This window comes from Bos indicus x Bos taurus, chromosome 25 (genome assembly GCF_003369695.1).
Source record: "Bos indicus x Bos taurus breed Angus x Brahman F1 hybrid chromosome 25, Bos_hybrid_MaternalHap_v2.0, whole genome shotgun sequence".
In the NCBI taxonomy this organism is placed as follows: Eukaryota; Metazoa; Chordata; class Mammalia; order Artiodactyla; family Bovidae; genus Bos; species Bos indicus x Bos taurus.
Genome location: NC_040100.1, coordinates 26,764,428 through 26,781,432, shown reverse-complemented (window position 1 = coordinate 26,781,432; position 17,005 = coordinate 26,764,428). Strand labels below are relative to the sequence as shown.

Sequence of the window (17,005 nt, the reverse complement as noted above, 5' to 3'; positions counted from 1 at the left end):
AATTGAATAGGATCTGAAAGGATCTATTGGTTGCATTGAGATTGGGGGCTCTGAAAAAAACATCTTTCTCATTTCCCTCCATCTACAATTTCTTCCTTCCTTATTTCCTTCCCTCTTCTGCCCCCCACCCCCCACCAGCCTCCCTCCTGCCCCACACTGGGCCCCCTTCTCCATGCTGATGATAAATCAGACCTCTTGCTGCCATGCGGTACGAGGTCAGAGCTGTAAGAGTAACATTCATAAGTGCAGGTGAGGGTCCTCATAAATGGGACTGGGGGGATGGCTCTGCATAGGTGAAGTATTACAGTGTGTGTATCTCTGCATCTCGCCTCTCACCACTGACACGTGTTCCTTGCTGGTTCATTTCACCTTTTCCGGTGCCTGCAGAAGGGGAGTAATAACAGGTACTGAGCGCTCGGTGTGTCCTGGGCACGGCACAGGCAATTTGCATTCAATCAGCTCGTCTCATCTGTGGCCCAGTGAGGTTGGCACTGTTATCAGGAGCATATCATTTTTCATTTGAGTGACATAAAATAACTTCCCCAGGTCTTACGGCTTGTAGGAGGCCTCACAAGCCTACAGGTAGAGACATCCTGAGACAGAGATCCACCATCCTGGGTGAGGTCGTATTTTCTCAAGATCAAAAATAAATAAATAAATAAATACATGTTATGGCAGAAAATTTCAAACCCATCTTGGACAAGGGAGACCCTTCATGTTCCCACCATCTGGCTACAGGTAACACGTGGGGGTCAGTGCTCTTTCACCCACATCCACATGTCCGTCCCGCCTCCCGCGGCCACACACACAAGCTCACTGCAGGTCAGCAGATACTCTTTTTCTTATAGAAGACCTTACATCCCAAATAGTTTGTGAATTAGTCCGCCCCATGGCTTTTCCATGCAGACGGCGTCCAAAAGGCTTCTCTAAAAAGAAGAGAGTGCCGATATCACTGGGAGCAAACAGAGAGCGATGCATTGGAAATGGAGTGATGTGTGTTCTAGTTCAAGTTTCCCCAGGAACTCACAGGGGAAGTGCCTTTGGCTCTCTGGTTCCAGCTTCCTTATCTGTTCAGGGAGCACCCTGTATTAAGTACTCGAAGGGTCTTCCCACTCAGCCCTCCCTGGGGGTCCACTTGCAATTTGCTCTTGGTCATCCCTCGTTCTCATTGGCCACAGTCAATGCCAGGGGTACCCCGCTGTCCCTCACTAAGTGACCAAGGTTTCCAAATATTAATACCTCCTTGTTGCTTCTAAATTCAAATACCAACGAATGCTCACTGTATGGAGGATACATGGGGAGACCTGGGTGGGGCAGGGGTCCATGAGTGGAAGAGAAGCTGGCCCACGAGGTGCTAGGTCTATCTTGGTGTCCAGACAGAAGGTCAGAGCCTCAGGAAAGCAGACTGCAGGGCTGGGCTGGGTGGCAGGGTGGGAGAAGAGGGCTGTCAGTTCCCCAAGCGTCAGAGAATTTGGAGGCCAGGCAAGTAGATGCCCAATGTCTCATCAATCCCGTATCCCTCTTGATGCAGGAGGTGCGAGGTGAGAACGGCTCCCAGGGAAAAGGGGACTGGGTCACCTCTAGAGAAATCCTGATTCCATCTCTCCACTGGACAGATAAGAAACAAGGCCCAGAGAGGAGGAGGCTTACGGTCAAGGTCACCCAGTCAGAGGCTGAACTTGAGCTGAAATTCAGCTCCTCATCCCTCACACGTGCTTCTCTGTTGACCCCTGGTCACAGGATGGAGGGTATGGATCAGGTCAGGGGTGGCCATGTGGGTGAGTGGGTAGAGAGGCCTGGAAGGGTCCATGGCAAACCCTTTATGGGACCCCCTCTGGGCGGGGTGCAGTGGGGACAGCTTCAACCCTTACCTCAAATTCATCTGTATTTTAAAGTTCAGATGGAAATGTGTATCTCCACTATACTCTCCAATAGAAAGGTATAAAAAGAAAAGGTTCAAAAAGAAAATGTTCATGTCTCCCTTGCACAGGGACTCTTGTCTAAGCAGTCCCAGGGTTCCCATTATGTTGTTGACTTGGCAGATAGTGGTACAGATGTTTAAATTAATAAGCAGAGATGTTTCCAAAATCTTTTCCTTACCTAGCACGTGGCCTGGCAGAGGCCTGAGCTGCCTGTCTTTCCTTGAGAATAGCAGGGGGCACTCGCTGGGTACCAAGGTTGTCACACTTTTTCTATAAAGGGCCAGAGAGTAAATATTTGAAGCTTCGTGAGCCTTGCAGTCTCCATCACAACATCGCAACTCTGTTGTTGTATCACAAAAGCAGCCGGGACAATACATACACAAGTGCACTTGGTTATTCCGAAAAAACTCGATTTACAAAAGCAGGTGGTGGGTAAGATGTGGCCCATGGGGCCATGGTTTGCTGATCCCTGCTAGGTACCAAGTCTGTGTGGTAGTACCTCCAACACTTGCCTTCCGCCCCATTGAATCCTCATACCAGCCCTGTGAGGTCGGTCTCTTTATCAACCCATTTAATGGGTGAGGAAATGGAGGCTCAAAGAGGTTTAGTCCGTGGGCAGAGGGGCACAACTAACAGGCGGTGGGGCTGGTGTTAGTTCTCAGGCGCCAGAGCCCGCAAGCACCCCAGATCCTTCCCCTCCTCAGGAGGCAGGCAGTTTGACCGTAGTCCACATTCTCAGACCTCGGGGATGTCTGAACCTGCTGGCTGTGTCTCTCCGCCGTCTGTAGTTGGAGAAGGACCTCCTCCCAGCATGTTTGTAGGGAGCAAGAGGGCTGTTGTGGCCAGTGGAGGAAGGGGTCCCCACACCTATCGGGGTCCCTCTGAGACACCCCCAGTGAGGCTGTGCGGCACAGGGCATCCCCCGTGGTCTCAGCTGCATCGGCCAAGGTGTCACACCCTTTAGGGGCCTGGGAGCTGGTTGATAAGATTGGCGTGTAAGGGCCTTGGCACACCCAGCCCCAACAGGGACTTCATTCACTGCACCGCAGCCTCCCCCTTTTGCAATAAATTTACTGTGAATAGACTAATTGCAAAATAACCCTAATTGGGTAGTTATCAATGAACAACTTCCCGTGGAACAAAACGACTTACAATTAATAGCATTTAAGCCATAAACTATTCTTCTGCAGAAAGCTAAGATGTAATTACACCCCATACGGAGATGGTGTTCCCTTTTTGGAAACCATGGCACCCGGATTTCCCTCCGCTCAGGAGGGATTTGAGCTCTGGCTCCATGGTCCTTTTCTGCCCTGTTCAGTGAGGAAGCCAGTGCGGAGGAGAGGGAAAGTCAGCATGTGTGTAAACATACGCAGACATACACGTCCACACGCAGACGTGGGCACTGTTTGTCAACTTGCCAAGCTCAGCACCATCCGACAGGATGCCGGAAGTTGAATATGATTAAGGAAACAATTCCTCGTGGCTGGAAGTCTGAAAAATTCCGAGACAGGGAATAGGTGTTAAATGTCAGCTGATGTTAAGGGCTGCCGTTGCTACCACCCCCATGCCTCCAGTCCCCGCACCCCAGCAGCGTTCAGGAGAAAAGAAGCGTCTAGAACCCCAGAGTGGTGTGCTCTGTGCAGACACCTTCCTTGCCTTTGTGACCCAACAGCTCCACTCTCTGCCTCCTGGAGGAAGCAGCTGAGGAAATGACCAATCTGTAGACCATCCACTCAGAGCCATGAGGAGTGAGATGCGATGTGTCCCATCAGACCGCAAGCCTGGCCTCAGAGAGACTTATTTCTAATCCCGCAGCAGCCCCTTATTGCTCCCAGAGCCCCCGTGCTCCATGTCACCAGTCCCTACCCCCTCCCATATTCCTGGTCCCAGTGGCCCTGACCCCACTGCCCTCACCTCACCCCTGCAGTTGCCTAGGCCTCAGATTCCTTCCTTGGGCTCCAGAATCTCCAGGGCCTCCAGGCACTCCCAGGAGGATTTCCTCAAGTTTCATGGAAATTGAACCATGTTGTATGGAGGGCCCAGGGTGGCGTGGACTGGAAAAACGGTTTTCCATCCAAAGATCTGCAGACATTGGGTTTTGCATCCTGGTTCTGTCCTTACTAGCTGTGTGACTCTGACATCCTGTGCCTCAGCTTTCTCATCTGTAAAATGGACACAGATCGTTGTGCCGTGTCCTCATAGGGTTGTTGGCTGAAATGGGATCATGCGTGTGAAATGCCTGGTGCGTAGGTACGGAGAATGGGTTTGACTGTCAGCTGCAGCGAGGCAGTGGTGGTGTAATAAGTGAAGAGGGTATTGAAGAGTGGAGGGCCTGCTCCGTGGTGACTGCCGCTTGCCCAGCTGCAGTTCTCTCGTTCTGATCTTCAGACAAGGCCCCGTGTGCTTCGGTTATTCTCTCATGCTCATCCACACCACCTCCATTGTTGCCTCTACTGCCCACTACCCCCCATCTGGTGTGGCTCTCACCTCTTCCCTCTCCAGATCTCAGCCTAAATGCCACCTCCTCAGGGAAGCCGTCCTGGACCACACCTTCCCTGGAGAACCCTGGCTACAAGGGACATACCAACCCTGGTGAGGGGCAGACATGTCTTTCCCAGTGAAGACCATTTGACCTGAAAGAGGTATTTTAGGCAGGCAATGCCTCATTATATTCGGAACAATTAAATGTCGGCTTACCTGGTAGCTCAGTTCAGTCGCTCAGTCGTGTCCTACTCTGCGACCCCATGAACCGCAGCACGCCAGGCCTCTCTGTCCATCACCAACTCCTGGAGTCCACCAAACCCGTGTCCATCGAGTCGGTGATGCCATCCAACCAGCTCATCCTCTTGTCATCCCCTTCACCTCCTGCCCTCAATCTTTCCCAGCATCAGGATCTTTTCAAATGAGTCAGCTCTTTGCAGCAGGTAGCCAAAGTATTGGAGTTTCAGCTTTAGCATCAGTCCTTCCAATGAACACCCAGGACTGATCTCCTTTAGGATGGACTGGTTGGATCTCCTTACAGTCCAAGGGACTCTCAAGAGTCTTCTCCAACACCACAGTTCAAAAGCATCAAATCTTCAGTTCTCAGCTTTCTTTATAGTCCAACTCTCACATCCATACATGACCACCAGAAAAACCATAGCCTTAACTAGACGGACCTTTGTTGGCAAAGTAATGTCTCTGCTTTTGAATATGCTGTCTAGGTTGGTCATAACTTTTCTTCCAAGGAATAAGCATCTTTTAAAAAATAGCTCAGCTGGTAAAAAAAAATCTGCCTGCAAAGCAGGAGGCCCCAGTTCAATTCCTGGGTTGGGAAGTTCCCCTGAGGAGGGATAGGCTACCCACTCCAGTATTCTTGGGCTTCCCTGGTGGCTCAGCTGATAAAGAAGCTGCCTGCAATTCAGGAGACCTGGGTTTGATCCCTGGGTTGGGAATATCCCCTAGAGAAGGGAAAGGCTACCCACTCCAGTACTCTGGCCTGGAGAATTCTATGGACTGTATAGTCTACAGGGTCACAAAGAGTCAGACACGACTGAATGATGTTCACTTTTCACTTTCAAATGTTGAGATGCTGTCTCCAATAACCCTCATGGGCCACCAGCCTCCTTCTACCTTGAGTTAAAATGCCTCAAAGAGAAAAAAAAAAAAACATTTCAAGAGAGGCCCCACCCATTACCCCAGTTCCTCTGGCACCTCCTCACCCTTTGCCCCTCCAGGTAAAGCCAGTGTCCAGGTGAAGAATGAGAAATAAAAACAGAAGTTCCAGGGAAAGCAGTCACTGGGAGTGGCTTGGGCTTTACGGGGACTGTGGACCCAAGTGGCTGATGGTTCTCTGATGAGTGATGAGTGAGGACTCTCTCTTTTGAGTCAGCCGACCAGCTGCAAAGTTACAAGCATGTGTACGTGGCTGGGGCAGCAGCTCCAGTATTGGGGTGAGGATGGACAGGAAGGAGGTTTCTGATGACAAGGCAACTGTCCCTGGATGCAGCAACCCACCTACCCATCAGGCTTTGCAGGACACCAAAGACTCCCGACAAATGTGCTTCTGGCCGGAGGTGGCCAGGGCTGGGGGTGTGGGGAGGCTGTTGTCTGTGACAGAAAGAGACTGGCAGATGGCACCGCCAGCTGTAGTAGGCTGGCTCCTGGACACCTCCACACCCTGAGGGCAGTGGGGTGACTACACAGCGTGAATAGTGTGGAAGGATGGCTGGCAGCCTGGCAGGGAGGAAAAGGCAGATGTGGATGTCAGCTCCACTGCACCAGGGACTTGGGTGGGACTCCTGCCTCAGTGCCCCCATCAGTCAGGCAGGGATAGTGCTGCTGCTGCTGCTAAGTCGCTTCAGCTGTGTCCAACTCTGCGCAACCCCAGAGACGGCAGCCCACCAGGCTTCCCCATCCCTGGGATTCTCCAGGCAAGAACACCGGAGTGGGTTGCCATTTCCTTCTCCAGTGCATGAAAGTGAAAAGTGAAATCGCTCAGTCGCTCAGTCGTGTCCGACTCTCAGCCACCTCATGGACTGCAGCCCACCAGGCTCCTCCATCCATAGGATTTTCCAGGCAAGAGTACTGGAGTGGGTTGCCATTGCTTTCTCCTAAGCATCTTGGCTACATTGCTCAGATGAGACAAGGAGGGAACAGCCACGGACAGGTCATGGATAGCAGTGGCATGATGAAGTCAGATAACCCTCCTGCAACCTGGCCAACTGGATGGGGCCAACTTGCCAAAAGGCAAGGCTTATAGAGGACCCATTTTCATCTTCTGCGGAGGAGGGGGCAAACCCAGTAACAAGGAGGTTTCCAGTCACAGTTCATTGTGGTTGAAAGAAAATCCCAAAGGTCTTCCTTGGGCTTTTAAGGAAAGGGTGGGACTCTGACCATGATGAGTCTAGAAAAAAATCATCGAACCCCATTCACTGGACACCTGGTAAGTGCCAGGTGATGTCCCAGCCCAGCGCTCCCCAAATGTGTTCTGTGAAAGGCTAGATAGTAAGTATGGGCCTTGCAGGCTGCGTGGTCTCTGTCGCAACTACTGCACTGACAAGAAAGCAGCCGCAAGAAGTACATAAATAAACGACCAGCGTGGCTGTGTTTGTGTTCCAATAAAGCTTTATTTACAGTCAGCAGAATGTGAACTTCACATAATTTTCATGTGTTATGAAAGGTTGTCCATTTGAGACTTTTTTCCGATTATTTAAAAATGTGAAAACTGCTCTTAGCTCGCAGGCCACACCCAAACAGGCAGCAGCAGGCTGCACTTTGCTGACCCTTGCTCTAGGATCCGGAGACAGAACAGTGAACAAAAGCACAGGATGCCTTGTCTCTGCAGGGCATCTGCTCGGGGCACAGGGTCTGCTGACATGAGCTGGAAGGTGGTTCTGGGAGGCGTGCAACCCGATGGCCCCACCTTTGTGGAGCTTCTGCCCTAATAGGAGAGGCCAGAGGTGACTGGTGAACCAGTAGACCTACGATCTCCCACCTGTGTGATGAAAACTCGTAGACCAGCACGGCAGGTGAGAAGACGGGGGTGGGGTGGACACTGTAGGTTAGGTGGCCACAGAAGGCCTCTCCGAGGATCCTTGATGTCAGTGTCACTGGGAAGAGGAGACCGTCCTAGCAAATGGCCTGGCATGTTTTGGAAGCATCCACAAGGTGAGTATGGCTGAAGTTAAGGGAGCAGTGTGGGAAGTCGGAGGAGGAAGCGGTATGGCCAGGCTGCGGCCAGGTGAATTGGTATCAATGAAATGTGAGCTGGAGGAACTGAACAGTTTAAACATGATCTGATTTTGATATTTTAAAAACTTCATGCTGCTTTTAAATTTTTCGTCTTATTTTATTTTGATAAGAACACTTAACATCAGATCTGCTCTCTGAACCGATTTTAAGTGCCCAGTAGTATCTTTTCACTTATAGGCACAATATTGTAATCGCTCGAACTTACCCGTCTTACTCAGCTGAAACCTTGTACCCACTGAACCTCATTCCCCTTCCCCCACTTCTGGCAGTCACCATTCTGCTCTTTGCTTCTAAGTCTGACTGTTATATATTCCTCATATAAGAAGAATCATTCAGCAGTTATCCTTCTGTGTCTGACTTATTTCACTCAGCATAATGTCCTCCAGACTCATCCATGCTGTTACAAATTGCAGGAGTCCTTTTCTAAAGCTGAGTAATATTCCATTGTGAGTGTATACCAAATTTTTTAATCCTTTTATTTGTCAGTGGTCATTTATGTTGTTTCCACATCTTGGCTTTCATTAAAAAAAAAAGTTCTGCCGTGAACGTGGGCATGCTCGTATCTCTTTGAGATGCTGATTTTAATTCTTTTGGATAAATACCCAATGAGATATCACCTCATACATGTTAGAATGACTTATCAAAAAAGCACAATAAGTGTTGGTGAGGATAACAGATTTTCATTTTTGTTCACTGTTGGTGGGAACGTAGAATGGTGCAGGCGCTGTGGAAAATAGCTTGGCGGTTCCTGAAAAAAATTAAAAATAGAACTACCATATGATCCACCAATCCCACTGCAGACCTGATTTAGTTTTAAAGAAGGAGTGGAAACAGGGAAGTCGTGGGAAGGTCCTTGCGGCAGTGCCTGTGAGAGGATATGGTAGAGAGGAAAATACTGTTGAAATTGTCTGATGGACTGGATGGTTGACCACAGTTGGTGGTCTGGGCTCCAGGGGTTTCTTTGGGGCACAAAGACCACTTAAGCCTAACCTTGGGCAAACGTTTATTGAGCTCTGCTGTGTGCCAGGTCATGAGGCAAACAGTCCTCCAAGGCCCCTCATTGGAAGGGGGTTCCCTGTAAACCAATTCAGATTGCCTTCGCCTTCTAAATGGGGCTTCCCTGGTGGCTCAGATGGTAAAGACTCTGCCTGCAATGCAGGAGACCCAGGTTCGACCCCTGGTTCAGGAAGATCCCCTGGAGAAGGGAATGACAACCCACTCCGGTATTCTTGCCTGGAAAATCCCATGGACAGAGAAACACCGTGGTGTTTTCCCCACTCTCCGTCTTGGAATAGTGAAATTCAGCTGCCAGCCATGAGGCTTTTGAGAAAGCTAAATATAAATGGAGAAGGGAATGACAACCCACTCCGGTATTCTTGCCTGGAAAATCCCATGGACAGAGAAACACCGTGGTGTTTTCCCCACTCTCCGTCTTGGAATAGTGAAATTCAGCTGCCAGCCATGAGGCTTTTGAGAAAGCTAAATATGCAGTTATGGGAAATATCATAAATGCGCCCCTGCACCTCCCCTTCCTCCTCCAGGAATGGTCTTCCAGCTATGTGGCTCTGTCCTTCACTCTGAAACTTGTCTTTAGGGTGTGTTTGTTCCCTAACTGCCATGCCTGAAAGGCAAAGCTGAAAGGTTTAGGCAAGGAAAGAAGATCAAAACAGCAGCTCCTGAAAGAGTGGGATTGATGCCCTTCCTGGCCTCATCCGGGCACACTCATTCAGAAACTTCAGGCATACATTTCCCAAGCCTTTCATAGTGCATTTGAGACAAGGGGATCATGGTTAGATGGATTTCTTTCTCCCCCTTCTCATGTGCTCACAATGACACCTAGAGTCTAGGGGACTGGGAGCTCATTGATTACCCTGTGTTTGTGGACTGCTACTTACAGCAGCTTGGCAGAGACCCCAGCTAATCTGGGGCTTTGCAGGCCAGTAGGAATTTTGTCCTTATCTGAGCAACTTGGGGGAACTGCTAGAGGGATCTGAGCAGGACTGGGGAGTGGGGGTGCTGACCCAATATGTTTAACACAATCCCCTGGCTGTGTGTTGACAGTAGACTGTAGGGGAAGCTGGGAGAGCTGTTGGGAGTTGGCTGGTATATTTCAGGCTGCTAACAAAGGCAGAAGTGAGCAGGCAGATCTGATGTCTGCAGAGCCAACAGCATTTGCTCTTAGAAAGCGCCCCCTACTGTCTACCTGTCTCTGCCTCAGACCCGCCCTCCACATGTCAGGGACTCTGTCTTACTCATCTGTGAATAGCCACTGCTTGGCACATCACAGGCTGCAGTCTTATCCTCACTGGGTAAGAACACAATACAGTTGTTTTGAGTTTCCATGGCTCAACCTGCCCCTCCCAGGAGCTCTGCAGAGACCTGTGTGCACAGGACGAAGTGATGTGAATGGAATGGTTAGAAGTCCGTGAATGGCACAGCCACCAACTGGGGACTGAGAATGTCCTCAGCTCCCTTTAGCATCTGCTCATTCAGCAGTTATCCAGTGAGCATCTGCCCTGTATGCTGGGCCCCAGATTTGGGGGCTTTGTTTGGGAGGAAAACAGACAGAATCCCCATCCTTGTGGAGTTTGCGGCCTGTTAAACATAAGAGGAGAGACACAGGAGTCCAGAGAGCACAAACATAAGTGCAAGATTGCCACAGCACCACCAATTCTGCGGAGACATGCGGTTGAGGTTTAGTGGGACTGAGATGAAGAGTGGGAGGAGTTAACTAGGAAAAGGGCAGGTGGCGGGGGTGATATTCTCAGACAAGGCTACATCATGTGCAAAGGCCCTGGGGTGGTAGGACTGTGTAGGGAAGTTGAAGAATTAACAAGACCACTAGGGGACCTCTGAGTATGAGGGGTCAATCCCTCATCACCTCAGCAGGGGGGTCAATCCATCATCTTCCCAGCCAGATTTTAATTCCAGTGGATTTAGATGATCTATGTCTTTGTCTTGAGTGAGAAGAATGGAGCAGAGGCATCTGGTAGGCATCTGGTAGCATCAGTTTGGTAGGACCAAATTGAAGTCTCCAGAGAGTCAAGGGAAGATCAACCTCAAAGATGGGCAAGGTTCTGACACACTGGACCTGGGAACAGCTCCCCTCCAGAGAACCATGCTCCGTGTACCTTTGGGCCTTGGTACATTTGGACCCCCACCCCAGCCTGGGCTCGAGTTGCCCACTCCTGGGGGCCTCACCTCCTGCGGCATCTTTGTTTCCCAGGACCTTCAAGCAGCAGAGGGAAACCCTCAATGCCTCCAGTGATCAAGCAGACTTATGCAGGTGCTAGGCCCTGGGCAGTCAGTCTGGCTATTGCTGAGCTCAGGCAGGCTTAGGGGAAGGTCTGAACCAGGTTCTCCTGGGAAGCCTAGAGGTCCCCTCTGCCACTGAGTGAGCTGCCAGACCCTCAGACAAGGCACTTGTTTTCTCTGAGCCTCACTTCTTACCTATGAAATGTCTAATGCCCCTCCTGCCTCCTCAGCTTGCTGCCTGAATTACTGTGTTTGAGAATATTTAACTTTTTCCCTCTACTCAGCCGGTGAATATTTACAAGCACCTGTTAAAAGTCAGCAGTAGATTATTATGGTTTGGAAGCCAGCCTCCACAGGGGCATGTGGGCCTGCTTCTCCAGCCGGGCAGTTTATGATGCTTTTCTCAGCTTCCATGTGTCTCACCCAGAACCTGCTCTAGGACCAGGCAGAAAATGGCAAGCCACCAGGACAGTTTCTTTTGCTCTGAGCCATTCCTTCCTTTGGGAGAAGCTGGTGATGTGTTAGCCATTTAGGGCTGGGAAATCAGAGACCTCGTACAGAAAAAGAGCCCAGGCATGGCCCTCGTAGTGGCCTGTGGACGACAGTCAGTCCAAGCTTGTCCTTCCTCTTTGCACAAACCAATGAACATGTGCTCAGTCACTAAATCGTGTCTGACTCTTGGTGACCCCATGGAGTGTAGCCCGCCAGGCGCCTCTGTCCATGGGATTCTCCAGGCAAGAATACTGGAGTGGGTTGCCATTTCCTTCTCCAAGGGATCTTCCTGACCCAGGGATGGAACCTGCATCTCCTGCATCAAGAGGTAGATTTTTTTTTAACCTTTGAGCCCCCTGACAAAGCAACAAAACCAGCTTGCTTTTTCTCCTCTCATTTGTTGGTTAGAGCTTAGCAGTTCATTTTAACATCACTTCCTTCTGGAAGTCTTCTGGGACTCTCTCCCTACATCTCCATGAGGAACCCAGACTGTGTAGCCCCCACATCAGCATACCTGCTTCCTGCTGGAACACACATCACATTATCCTGGAGGGGCCAGAGTCATCTGCAGCCCCCACATAGCCATGAGGCCAAGTCTCACCTGTCTGTGTTCCAGGTTGTATCACCAGACCCTGCTAAGCAAAGTGTGTTCACTAACCCATGTTACACATGGGGAAACTGAGGCTTGGTGAGGTCGAGTAGCTTGCCCGAAGTCACCCTTGCGTGACTCCATGTGGGGAGAACTTTACAGCTTTAGATTCAGTTCTGTCCGCCTGACTTCAAAACCCAGGTTTTCAGCCTCTCTGCTCAGCGGTGCCTTGAGTAAACCCGCCTTCAAAATGTGTCGAATGATTAATCCAGTTTCTCCAAAGACAAAAGGGAAACGCAGAGGCAATGTTAACACCTAGCTGTTCATTACTCTCCTTCCCTGCAGTTAAAAAGAGCAGGGCGCTGAGGTCTCTGTGCGAACCCATGCTTAAATAATAATGCTTAACTTTGACCTGGGAATTGCTGCATGCCAGGGACTCTCTCGACCTGGGAATTGCTAAATGCCAGGGACTATGTCTTGACCTGGGAATTGCTGAATGCTGGGGACCATGTCCTAAGTGTTTTAGCTGTATGATTTAATAGATCATTTATTCTTCTAACGACTCTGTATTCCAGGAAACTGACACACAGAGAGGGAGGAAACTTACCTGAAATCACACATTTGCTCAGTGGCAGAGCCAGGCTCTGAGCTCAGAGGCTTTGGTGCCAGAGGCGAAACGTTGCTTCTCCTCTCTGCTTCTCTGCCTGCAGCAGTGGCTGCCTTGAAGCTGCAGTTTAACTTCCTCCTGGAGCTCTATCCGTCTGTTGCAAAGAGAGCCATGCAGTCAGATAACTCACCTGGGGCTGCAGGGGAGCTCATCCCACCTGAGACCCTCAGGACTCACCTGCAAAGCTGTGTGAGTGAAAAATAGCCAGCAGCAGTGGCTTTCCATTTTTTTCTGCCGGTTTCTAGTTGCCATGGTATATTTGTGTTAGTGTAAAAATGACAAAGCAATAATTTTTCATTGTATCCTTCAGTCACCCATGAGAGATTGGATTTAGGTCACAATTTATTACCCCATGGAATTGAATCCAATTTTTAACACCATGTCAGCCATTCCGGTATTAGAGCCTTTTAATGGCTGTGAAATTTATACAATGATAAAGTAATTTAAAACATATGTAGGAAGAGCATCAGGCAAATTGATGTATAGAGAACCCCGTGGTAAAAATTGAATAGGAGATAAACATGGAAAATGGTGATTGATTAAAGGACAGTTGAAATAGGGCTCGCTTTGATAAACTCCTAATGGCGAAATTAGTAAATTAATTTATTCCTCGGAATTTCGAGGAGGGTTTATGTTGCCCTAAATCAGAATGGAGGATGAGGCACAAAGTGCAAATTAATAGCTTACTTCGGAAAAAAAAAAAAAAAAATAGCTTACCTCGGAGCGTGGCACGGTTCGACCAGGAAGCCCTGGCTGAGTTAACAGGGAGGCTGCCAGGAGCCCGGCCCTGGTGGTGTTTCCAGCGGCCAGAGTGAAAGGATGGAGAGAATACAGGGTAGCAAGAAGGGAAGCAGAAAATATGTATATTTTTTTTAATTTTTAAAGCTTGCTCAAATACTACAGAAAGCAAGCTTGTTATAATACGTTTTTTCAAGTGGGACCATATGCATCCTCATTATTTCAAAAACCTGGAAAACACAGCAAATACTTGGAAAATCTTTATAAACATGGGACAGGGAACCACAGCAAATACATTTTCAGTTTTGTTTAGATCTTTAAAATCAATACTTGCAAAAATGTTGGTTTTGGAATGGAGGGTTCATAAATGATAAGAATCTGGAGCCTACAAGAATATAGAACCTGGTTTGGGACATGGGAAAATTCAAAAATCATATGCAGTTGATATCTGGTTCTGGAACTTGCGTTTTGCTTTTTTCATTTGAACACGTATCTGGGTCTGAGACCTGAATCCCCCTTAGGAGATGGTTGTTGTTCAGTCGGTAAGTCATGTCCGACTCTTTGTGACCCCACGAACTGCAGCACGCCAGACTTCCCTGTCCTCCACTATCTCCCTGAGTTTGCTCAAACTCAGGTCCATTGAGTCAGTGATACCATCCAACCATCTTATCCTCTGTCACCCCCTTCTCCTCTTGCCCCCATCTTTTCCCAGCATAATGTTTATTTATGCAATCTCTTTTATTGTCTGTTTAATTCTTTGTCATGGCTGACTATGACTCTGGAGTATGGCTTCACTGCAGTTTAACCATTCCCCTACTGATGGGCATTTAGGTTGTTGCCAGGTTTTTGCTTTACTGGGTGGGTGTTTTCTCAACTCTGCCAAAGGTAGTACATAATCTGTACCATTCTAGGTACAGGGGAGTAAAGCTAACTTGCTGCTTATTAGGAGAAGGCGATGGCACCCCACTCCAGTGTTCTTGCCTGGAGAATCCCAGGGACGGCAGAGCCTGGTGGGCTGCCCTCTATGGGGTCGCACAGAGTCGGACACGACTGAAGCAACTTAGCAGCAGCAGCAGCAGCTGCTTATGATGGAAGTCTTAAGACACTAGAGCTTAATTCTCTTGGGGACTGACTGCTCAGAACATCTGAGAAATAGAATTGGCAGGTCCAAAGGCTTCTCTGTTTTCAATTTGAATATATGCCATCAGACTACATGCTATACTAGTTGTGGCAGCCCATTCGATCTGGTGTTAGTCATGTACAGGATGTTGGAAACTTCTAGAACATCCTCATCCTCCTAAAGGGATCTGCTTTCTTCCCAGGAGCCCTAGTCAGGTTTCAGATTACTAAAGACCCTACATCCCAACCTTCTGAGATCCCAGCAAGTCTCTTGTACGCCCCACAGATAGTGGTTTGTACATTGAGCTCCTTAACACATGGGCTCCTATACCCACCACCCCCACCCCAGAGATGCTGTTCCAGATCTAGAATGGACCTAAGAAATTACATTTCTAATAGACGCTGCAGCTGCTACACACTTGGAGAAGCAAGTGATTCGTCCCCTCCAGTTCTGCCCTTCCTCCCAGTTCCTGGTTCCGGATGGGGCAGTTGGGCCCCCAAGGGACATCTGGCTATATCTGGAAATATTTTTGGTGTCACAACCTGATGGGGGGCTCATGGTGCTACTGCAGCTGCTAGGTGGCTACCAGGGGTGCCAATAAACCTCCTCCTGTACACAGAACAGCCCCACAATAATTTTCTGTTCCAAAATGTCAATAGTGCCTTGGTTGAGGAGCCCGGCTGTGGTCCTATTGGGATGGTGTGTCTGAGACAGGACCATCTGCCTCCCTCCGGGGGCCTTCATCTCCTCCAATGACTAGTTCACATTCGGCATGGATGTGTTGCATCCCACCCTCTTTCTCCTTCTCAGCCCTTGCTGCTCCTTTCCCCCAAAGACCCCCCTCCCTTCCTAGTCTGAAGAACCACTAACAATTAGACACCATGGATTGATGGCTGATTTTTGCCAGGCTGTGTGCTGTGTATGTGAAATTGTGGTTAACAGTGAGAGCTTTAGTCGCTCAGCCTGGGTTTGAATTCTGACTATGCCACTCACTGGCTGTGTGACCATGACCGTCATCTCTCTGTGCCTCATTCTTTCACCTGTAAAATGGGGATGATGACTGACTTTCTAATTTACTCCCACACAGTCTTGATTTGTGCCTGTTGTCCCAGGATAATTGTTACTAGTGCCTCTTCCTCCTCTCAAGAGTTTTCCAGTGTGGGCAATGAATTCTGCGGTCCCTCTCATGATAGTAAGAGTCTCACCCTGCAAGGCTATTGTGAGGCTGAGTGAGGTGATCTAGTGGAGTGTTCATGCAGAGGGTGTGCTAGAAATTGCTTGATAAGAGTCAGTTCTTCTCTTCTGGGTCTGTACACAAAAGAACTGAAAGCAGGGTCTCAACGAGAGATCTGAACACCCGTGTTCATAGATGCCTTAGTCACAAGAGCCTAAAGATGGAAACAGCCCAAGTGTCCATCAACAGATGAATGATAAACAAAATGTGGTCTGTCCCTACAATGAAGTGTTATTCAGCCTTAAAAAAGAAGGAAGTTCTGGCACATGCTATAACATGGTCAACCTGGCAGACATTATGCTGAGTGAAGTCAGATAGGCATAAAAAAGGCAAATACCATGTAATTTCACTTATATGAGGTCCCTAGAGTAGTCAGATTCATAGAAATAGAAAATAGCATGGTGGTTGGTTGCCAGGGGCTGGGGGAGGGGAAAGTGGAGAGTTGTTTCTTAATGGGTAGCTTCCATTTTAAGATCCAGAGAGTTCTAGAGATTGGTTGTGCAACAGTGTGAATGCATGTAATGCTACCAAACTGTACTTAAACTCAAAACGTACAAATGGTTAAGATGGTGAATTTTATGTTCTGTGTATGCTCAGTTGCTCGGTCGTGTCCGACTCTTTGCGTCCCCATGGACTGTAGCCCGCCAGGCTCCTCTGTCCATGGGATTTTCCAGGCAAGGATACTGGAGCGGGTTGCCATCTCCTCCTGTCAAGGACCTTCCTGACCCAGGGATTGAACCCACGTTTCTTGCATCTCTTGCATTGGCAGGTGGGTTCTTTACCACTGCGCCACCTGGGAAGCCCCTGTGTATTCTGCCACAACTAAAAATAAAGTTAGTTCTTCTTCAGACATTGCCTCACATCAGCCTCATTCGGACTCACCGAGGCAAGCTTCATCCTCTTCACTTTACAGACAAGGATCCTGAGACTAAGCGAGGCTGGGTGATTTGTCTACACACAGAGCCAAGTCACAGAGAGAGGACAGGATATTAGACTGGGCCCCAGTTAGAAGGCTGCTGAGTTCTGGACGAGGCCTTTCACCTAGGGTAGTGAGGAGCCATTGATCAGTTTTCACAGGAACAGTGGCATGATCTGACTTATGCTTTATAGTATGAATTGGCAAACTTTCCATCAAAGGCCAGATAGTCATGTAGGGCATAAACAAGGTCTTTGCAGGACATAGAAAAGTCTCTGTCTTAACTTCTCCACTCAGTGTGCAAACAGTATGGAAATCAACACAGGCTGGATCTGACCC

At 49.0% G+C, this 17,005-nt stretch overlaps 1 protein-coding gene across 1 annotated transcript in view; it reads left to right on the top strand.

Moving 5' to 3' along the window:
* The window catches only part of XYLT1 (xylosyltransferase 1), a 350,343-nt gene that overhangs the window by 192,365 nt on the left and 140,973 nt on the right, over positions 1 to 17,005 (top strand). The gene's annotated exons all lie outside the window — the stretch shown is intronic.